This window comes from Emys orbicularis, chromosome 4 (assembly GCF_028017835.1).
Source record: "Emys orbicularis isolate rEmyOrb1 chromosome 4, rEmyOrb1.hap1, whole genome shotgun sequence".
Classification (NCBI taxonomy): Eukaryota; Metazoa; Chordata; order Testudines; family Emydidae; genus Emys; species Emys orbicularis.
In genome coordinates this window covers 64,894,317-64,903,520 of record NC_088686.1, presented here as the reverse complement: position 1 = coordinate 64,903,520, position 9,204 = coordinate 64,894,317, and positions in this window count along the sequence as shown.

Genomic DNA, 9,204 nt, shown 5'->3' with positions numbered 1-9,204 from the left:
TGTGTGGCATGCAGACTTCTCTCCAGCTCATTTATTCTCTCCATGTCCAAGTAATATTGGGCAACATCACCGTGGTCTTTTACATAAATGACCAGGACAGAGCAAAATCTCTTCCCCTTTGCCTAGAAGCAGCCAGACTTTGGAACGGGTGCACCAGAAACCGCATCATTATCCAATCCACATACCTTCCAAGGGTTCAGTACTCTTTAGCAGACAACCTGAACAGACACTTCTCTGCAGACTGTGAGGGGGAGATACACAGCTCTATCCTGAATGAGAGATTCATTCAGTGGGAAACACCTTAATGGGATCTCTTCGTGTCCCAAACAAACAGGAAGCTTCCCTTATAGTGCTCCAGAGGAGCTATGGATCATGGCTCCCAGGGCAATGCTCTCCTGTTGTCATGGATGGACAAACTCAGATATGCCTTTCTGCCTGTTCTCCCATTACCACAGGTCTTGAGAAAGATCCACCATGAAAGGGCCAGAGTCATTCTCCTCACACCCACTGGCCCAGACAGTTTTGGTTCCCAGAACTCCTGAGAATGTCAGTTCATCCTCCTCTCATGATCTGCTCCTTCCTGGATCTCCTTACTCAGGAAGGGGGGCATAATCAGACACCCCCATCCAGACCCACTCCACCTCATGGCCTGGTGTTTGGATGGGCATCAGAACTAGAGCATCTTTGCTTGGCAGCCATCCAAGATATTCTTATTCAAAGTAGGAAAGACTCAACTAGGACCTGCTACCTAGCTAAATGGAGATGCTTCTCTCTACCTGGGCTCAGCATAGGCAGCCTTCTCCAAGTTCTGAGATATCCCAGTTGTGTTAGTTTACCTGCTGTTTTTAAAGATCTCCGAACTTTCCATTAGCTCACTGCAGGTCCATTTTGCAGGGGTCAGTGCTTGCCTTCTTCCAGTAAAAAGAGGTTCCATCTTTACTCACCTTACAATAGTGAGATTCATGAAAGGCCTAGTTAAAACTTTTCCGCCAGTCGTCAAACCTGCATCTCAATGGGACTCCATCTCATCCTATCAGCACTCCCCAGGCTGCCATTTGAACCCTTGACAACATGCTTCGTGTCGCACCTATCCATGAAAGTTGTATTTTTAGTTGCTATTACCTCAGCCAGAAGGGTGAGCGAGATGGGAGCCCTCCTGGCAGACCCAACATATGTTATTTTTCACACAGAAAAGGTCTCCCTTCTGCTTCATCCTAAATTCCTTCCCAAAGTTATTTCTGAATTCCATGTCACCCAAATTATCCACGTACCCATTTTCTTCCTGAAATCCCGTGTCTCTGTGGAGGAGAGGAGACTTCATTCCCTTGATGTCAGACATGCCTGGTCATTCTACCTGCAGAGGACCAAGTCTACCAGAAAATCACCTAGGCTATTTCTTTCCATAGCAGAAAGGTCACAAGGACAAAGTATATCCTGTCAAAGAATCTCTAAATGGATTTCTGGGTGCATCATCGTGTGCTACCAATTAGCACTTGTCCCTCTGCCTGATGGGATAAGGGCACACTCCATGAAAGCACAAGCTGTGTCTACAGCATCCCTGCAGGAAGAACTGATAGTGGATATATGCAGAGTAGCTACCCGGAGCTCCATTCACACGTTCACAAAACATTGCACACTAGTTCAGGCCTCTGCTGGGGTGCAGTAGTGGGAGCTGCAATACTTCAAGCATCTTTGCAGCTGGCATCCTCGCACTCTCCTCCAGGATGAACACTGCTTGCCATGTGTGGAATACATATAGGGACCAGCACTGGAAGAAGAAATGGAGGTTACTTACATGTAACTGAATGTTCTCGGATGTGTGGTCTGTATATGTATTCTAGTACTTGCCCTCCATCCCCTCTGCTGCTGTCTTCATGGTATGAAGAGGCACTGGAGAGGCCTGCATCAACTTTTATGCCCTCAGTCTGGAGCATGAGGTGAGCTCCTGTGCATGTGCAGGCCAGTGGACACTGCTTGTTAGAATTTCTGGACCCGTGTGGAATACAAGTAGAGCCACAGATCTCAAAGAACTTCCAGTTACAGGTAAGTAACCTCAATCTTTGGTGCTTTGGCTGCTTTTTGCATCTTAAGTGGAATTGACTCCATAGGAACGTTTGTTTGGACAGCCATTTTGAATGTTAGGTTGTTGATATTCAGTAGCCCGAACTAAAGACTGAAAAGAAAGTGGATAATGAGACATGATGGGTTTTGAACACAGGCGCTGACTTTTCAAAGTGCCAGGGGATGCTCGACCCCCCCCCCCCAGCTCCACCCCCACTTTACCTCTCCCCCCCAAGACCCCACCCCACCCAGCCTCTTCCCGCCCCCTCTCCACTCCCACCCCACCTCTTCCCGCCCAATTCCACCCTCTCCCCTAAGTGTGCCACGTCCTCCTCCCCCCAGCCTCCTGCACTCCACGAAACAGCTGTTTGCAGCGGGCGGGAGGCGCATGGAGGGAGGGGGCGGCGCTGATCCATATGACCTGCCAGTGGGCGGGAAGCACTGAGGGTGGGGTGGGGGGGAGATGATAGGGGGGCTGCCGGTGGGTGCTCAGCACCCACCATTTTTTCCCAGTGGGTGCTCCAGCCATGGAGTCAGTGTCTATGGTTGTGAAGAAAGCTATGAGTAGGGCCCTACCAGTTCATGGCCATGAAAAACACATCACGGATCATGAAATCTGGTCTCCCTTCTATGAAATCTGCTCTTTTGTGTGCTTTTACCCTATACTATACAGATTTCACAGGGGAGACCAGCATTTCTCAAATTGGGGTCCTGACCCAAAAGGGAGCTGTGGGGGGGTGGTGGTAGTGTCACAAGGTTATTTTAGGGGGCTTGTGGGGTTGCCACCCTGATTTCTGCGCTGCTTTCAGATCTGGGTGGCTGGAGAGCAGCAGCTGTTAGCTGGGCACCCAGCTGTGAAGGCAGCGCCCTGCCAGCAGCAGTGCAGAACTAAGAGTGGCAATACCAAACCACGCCACCCTTACTTCTGCGCTTCTGCCTTCAGAGCTGGGCAGCCAGAGAGTGGCAGCTGCTGACTGAGGGCCCAGCTCTGCAGGCAGCAGCGCATAAATAAGGGTGGCAATACCATACCATGTCATCCTTACTTCTGTGCTGCTGCTGCTGGTGGTGGTGGCTCTGCCTTCAGAGCTGGGCTTCCGGCCAGCAGCCGCCGCTCTCCAGCTGCCCAGCTCTGAAGGCAGCGCCACTGCCAGCAGCAGCACAGAAGTAAGAGTAGCAGTACTGCAAGCTCCCCTACAATAACCTTGCAACCCCCCCACAACTCCTTTGAGTCAGGACCCCAACATTACAAAAGTGAAATTTCAGATTTAAATAGCTGAAATCATGAAATTTATGATTTTTAAAATCCTATGACTGTGAAATTGACCAAAATGTACTGGGAATTTGGTAGGGCCCTAGCTTCAGGGTTCACGGTTTCAGGGTTTTCCTGATGCCAATCTTCTGTCCTCCCTTTCAGTGTCTAAGGCAGACTGCTATGTGGCATTGGATCTTCCAACTGCATCTCCAGTCACATCTCGAACACAGGTTGTTTATAATTCCAGTAATCCAGAGTGGAATGAAACCTTTGAATACAGGATCCACAGTTCTGTGAAGGTGAGGTGGGTTTCTTTGACGTGGAGCTGGCTAGATTATTCTACGCCATCTGCAGTGGAAGGGTCTTAGCATTCAAAAAACAAAGGGTCATTATTATAGAGGTACAAATACTGAAATAAAATTTAGGGATTCAAGATCTGCCTCTATCAAGCTCTTCGCTTCACTGAGAAGGTGTATTTCTGATGACAAACGTACGAGGTAAATTTCAGTGAAGCCTTGTTTTAAATAAACAAGAGTCTGGAAAAATAGTGGTGCAGGGAAAAGTAGGCACTGTGCCTTTTAAGGACTCTTGAGATGGTGGCAGCATAGATGAAGAAATTATGCTTTTTGCAGTTTTCTCAAAGGAAAGTGTTTGTTTGCAAGTTGAATAATATTGTTTATATAGAACTGTACGTCTGAAAGTGCTATGTGAACTAATCCTCACAAGATTTCAGTGTGGTTGGGTAAGCAAATTCCTGTTGTATACATGAGAAAACTGAGGCCCAAAAGTGTTGTGGCTTTTCTCCAAACCACACTGGAAGTCTGTGACAAAGCCAGGATTAAAAATCAGGTTTCCAATCCAAAACTCAAATCATTAGACACTACTGCCTCCTTAATAAAGAACCATAAGACATAACTGGAGATGGGGTATCAAATTCAGCATCCCCATACAGGAGTTTAAGGAAGAGAGTTTAAGGAAGTTTAAGGAAGAGAGGCAAGGTGGGAATGCTGTTCCTCACCAGGATGTCATGTGGGATTGGCTGATTGAGCTCTAACCTGGTTTGCCTTGTGGAAAGGCTTTGGCTCCTGGGCTGGTTTGTAAGAGTTTTATGACAGGTGTTGTAGAGATGTATATTAAATCAGTCTCTGCTAACAACATAACCTTCTGTGAAAAGAAGTCAACAGACTATACCAAAAGTTAATCAATTTCCTATTGATAGCCAAGTAGCAACAGCATAGTAATATCTGTAAAACTTTTCTCTGTTGGAAGCCACTCTGCAGGAAGCCTGAAATGCTGCCTGTTGTTTTTTCAAACTTGCTAGGGCAGCAGCCATTAGAGTTATGTTGAAAAACTTATGTACCCCTGAGCCTTCCTAAATAATATCACTTACTTAAGACACAACGTATCATTTGATTACTGAATTGCATGGCATTCAAAACCGCTCACAAAGCAAAGGAGGCCAAGACCTCTGAGAAAAGTTTTCATACCCAACTGCAGGGATGCTGGCTTATATTTGTTGATAGCTAACTGGTTCTTGTCTAATGTGTTTGCTTAACTGTCTGACATTCTCTCCCTGACCAATAAGCTTACTGTGTCCTACCCCAGAGCATTACTGTTGGCTATTAGCAGGAATGTACTGCAGCATTTAAATGCTTGTCTAGCTTAGAATTTGTTCTCCCAACTTAATATATTGAGTGGAACTAAATGGGGTCTCTGCGGACTATGCTTGTGATTCCACCGTCACATGGCTATGCTAGTTGCTTGCCTTCTTTTCAAGTCTGCTCCCCTTCTCTACTTTTCCTCTTGTTCTGCCTCTTCCTCCTGCTTTGTTCCTTCACTCCTTCCAGACTCCAAGTCTGTTACTGGGGAGAATATGATGTGTATTTGACTGCCCCAGTCCCTATTGCCACTCTCTTTACGTTGCATAGATGCCTGCTGTGTCTATCGATTACCTCACCTCTTCAGGTGTCATATGTTCACTGAGGGTGTTATGCATACTGACCCTAGGTGCGTTGGCTGTCCCACATTCTCTAGTCTGGGGCACATGCCAGCAGAAGTAGCATCCATGTGGAGGTTTGTCACAAAACACAAACTTAGTAGAGGAAATGTTTTAGTTGCTTGAAAATAAAAGGATAGAAAACTTCAAGTCACCAGGGCCTGATGAAATGCATCCTAGAATACTCAAGGATCTGACTGAGGAGATATCTGAGCAATTAGTGATTATCTTTGAAAAGTCATGGAAGACGCGAGAGATTCCAGAAGACTGGAAAAGGGCAAATATAGTGCCAATCTATAAAAAGGGAAATAAGGACAACCCAGGGAATCACAGACCAGTCAGCTTAACTTCTGTACCTGGAAAGATAATGGAGCAAATAATTAAGCAATCAATTTGCAAACATCTAGAAGATAATAAGGTGATAAGTAACAGTCAGCATGGATTTGTCAAGAACAAATCGTGTCACACCAACCTGATGGCTTTCTTTGACAAGGTAGTGGATGGGGGGTGGGGGTGGGAGAGGAAGCAGTAGACGTGGTATATCTTGACTTTAGTAAAGCTTTCGATACTGTCTCGCATGACCTTCTCATAAACAAACTAGGGAAATGCAACCTAGATGGAGCTACTATAAGATGGGTGCAAAACTGGTTGGAAAACCATTCCCAGAGAGTGGTTCACAGTGATGCTGGAAGGGCATAATGAGTGGGGTCCCACAAGGATCAGTTCTGGGTCCAGTTCTGTTCAATATCTTCATCAATGATTTAGATAATGGCATAGAGAGTACACTTATAAAGTTTGCGGATGATACCAAGCTGGGAGGGGTTGCAAGTGCTTTGGAGGATAGGATTAAAATTCAAAATGATCTGGACAAACTGGAGAAATGGTCTGAAGTAAATAGAATGAAATTCAATAAGGACAAATGCAAAATACTCCACTTAGGAAGGAACAATCAGTTGCACACATACAAAATGGGAAATGACTGCCTAGGAAGGAGTACTGCGGAAAGGGATCTGGGGGTCATAGTGGATCACAAGCTAAATATGAGTCAACAGTGTAACGCTGTTGCAAAAAAAGCAACCATCATTCTGGGATGTATTAGCATGAGTATTGTTAGCAAGACACGAGAAGTAATTCTTCCACTCTACTCCGCGCTGATTAGGCCTCAACTGGAGTATTGTGTACAGTTCTGGGTGCCACATTTCTGGAAAGATGTGGACAAATTGGAGAAAGTCCAAAGAAGAGCAACAAAAATGATTAAAGATCTAGATAACATGACCTATGAGGGAAGATTGAAAAAACTGTGTTTAGTCTGGAAAAGAGAAGACTGAGTGGGGACACAACAGTTTTCAAGTACATAAAAGGTTGTTACAAGGAGGAGGGAGAAAAAATATTGTTGTTAACCTCTGAGGATAGAACAAGAAGCAATGGGCTTAAATTACAGCTAGGGAGGTTTAGATTGGACATTAGGAAAAACGTCCTAACTGTCAGGGTGGTTAAGCACTGGAATAAATTTCCTAGGGAGGCTGTGGAATCACCATCATTGGAGGTTTTTAAGAGCAGGTTAGACAAACACCTGTCAGGAATTGTCTAGATAATACTTAGTCCTGCCATGAGTGCAGGGGACTGGAATAAATGACCTCTCGAGGTCCCTTCCAGTCCTATGATTCTATGATAAGACAAAGGACAGAATAACAAATGAATTGAGAATATCCCTTTATTCCACATTAGGCTATGATAGATTTTATTATTTGACTGTGGAAGATGTTTAGATAAGATTTCTCACTTCTCCCATTGCAGAATATCCTGGAGTTCACCTTCTATGACAAAGGCATTGTGCTGAGGAGTCATGCTGCCTCCATTCATTTTGATGTGGGGAATATTACCCCAGGGCAGACTTTGAACCACACATTTGTGCTAAATCCCCAGGTGAGATTTTTCTACCCAGTGGGGAAAAGACTAGTGCAGGTAGGATGTGTAATTGACATGTGATGAAGAGGCTGGTAGTTGTACCAGGATTACTTCCCACATTAGGTATGTGGCAAGTGTTGATTTATTAAATATTCCTTTCCAAAATGGAGGATAATGTGGCTAACGAGTCTCAACCTGTGCAGTTGTCCTGGATCACATTTCAGAGAGAACACTGAACAATCATGTTCTGCTTTTTATCCAGTATTCCTTTGAAGCACTAGCTCTTAAAGCTTCCACCATAGCCCCATGTTCAAACTCCCCTGTTTGGCTTCCAGGACTCACAATATGACACAAACCCTTAGAAATTATTGGTGGTGATTGATATTGAGTCACTGGTGAAAATTCCTCAGGGAAATATTCAGATTTAAAGTCCATATTGCCTCCACGTCCCTCGCCCATTTCTGCATGAAATAGAAGGCAATTGCCAAAGTAGGATGTATTGGAGATTTCTTGGGGTGTTTTTAAAAAAAATCTCTCTACTGTCCTTTTTGGGAAACATCAGTTTATGCCTTGTAGGCTGTCAGTGCTTCAGAGGAGGTAGTGGGCACAGAAGGTCAATGTATCGGCTGATATCTAAACTAGAATCTGGGGCCTCTGGAGCTTAGTGCATGAGCCTCTCCTGCATGAGCTAAAAGCCAACTGGCTCTTAGCTAAGGTTGTAGGGCAGACTCACTAATCTCTCTCTCGGTCTCTCTAAGTGGTCTCGGTGCCACTAGATGGGACAGAACAACACACTAGGAGATGTGTGGGTTACAAAAGCACTTGGTTTTTTAGTAGGGAAGTACTTGCTCCTTGCTGACGCCTCCACTTTACTCCCATTTAAGATTTTTAATCACAGTGTTTCTCTGTATATTTAGCCCTCCGGCAACACAAATGAGCCTGGAGGGAATCCATGCTACAGCATAAGATGCATGGGTGAAGGGTAACCTCAGCAGTGTGTCTCTCTTCAGATCAGTTGGGTTTAGCTTCATGGTGAAGGTGCGATGTTTGGACTAGGAGAAGATGGGTAGGTACCACCTTCCACGCTATTAGCTCTCTATGCCAGCCTCAGGGGTGGCTGCCCATGCTCCCTGTTGGCAGCAAGGTGCTCTAATGGCAGCAGTTTAACACAGAAAGGGGAAGGAGAATGGAGAGAATAAAAATTTAGACTAAATGAGAGGCTACATGTCTTTGTATCAGAGACAGATCAGCTCAGATATCTGTAATGGCCCAGTGTAAAAGATATCTTTGTGAGAAGTTACAGAAGAATGGCCAAAGCCAATGGTCCATCTAGCCCAGTATCCTGCCTTCCTACAGTGATCAGTGACAGATGCTTCAGACGGAGTGTACAGAATAGGGCAATATATCAAGTGATCCATCCTTGTCATCTAATCCCAGCTTCAGCCAGGGGGAGGTTAAAAACCCAGAGCATGGGGTTGTGTCCTTGACCATCTTGGCTAGTAGCCACTGATTAACTTATCCCCCATTAACTTATCTAATTCTTTTTTGAACCCAGATAAACTTTTGGCCTTCACAACATCTCCTGGCAATGAGTTCCACAGGTTGACTGTGCGTTGAGTGAAGTACTACTTTTGTTTATTCTAAACCTGCTGCCTATTAATTTCATTGGGTGACCCTTAGTTCTTTTGTTATGTGAAGGGGTAAATAACACTTCCTTATTCACTTTCTCCACACCATTCATGATTTTATAGACCTCTGTTATATCGCCCCTAATTTGTCTCTTTTCCAAGCTGAACAGTTTGTCTTTTTACTATCTCCTCATACCGTTGTTAATTTTTGTTGTCCTTCTCTGTACTTTTTCCAATTCTAATATATCTTCCTTGAGTTGAGGTGACCAGAACTGGATGCAGTATTTCAGGTGTGGGTATACCATGGATTTATATAGCGGATTTTTGATATTTTGTCTTATTATTTATCCTTTTCCTAA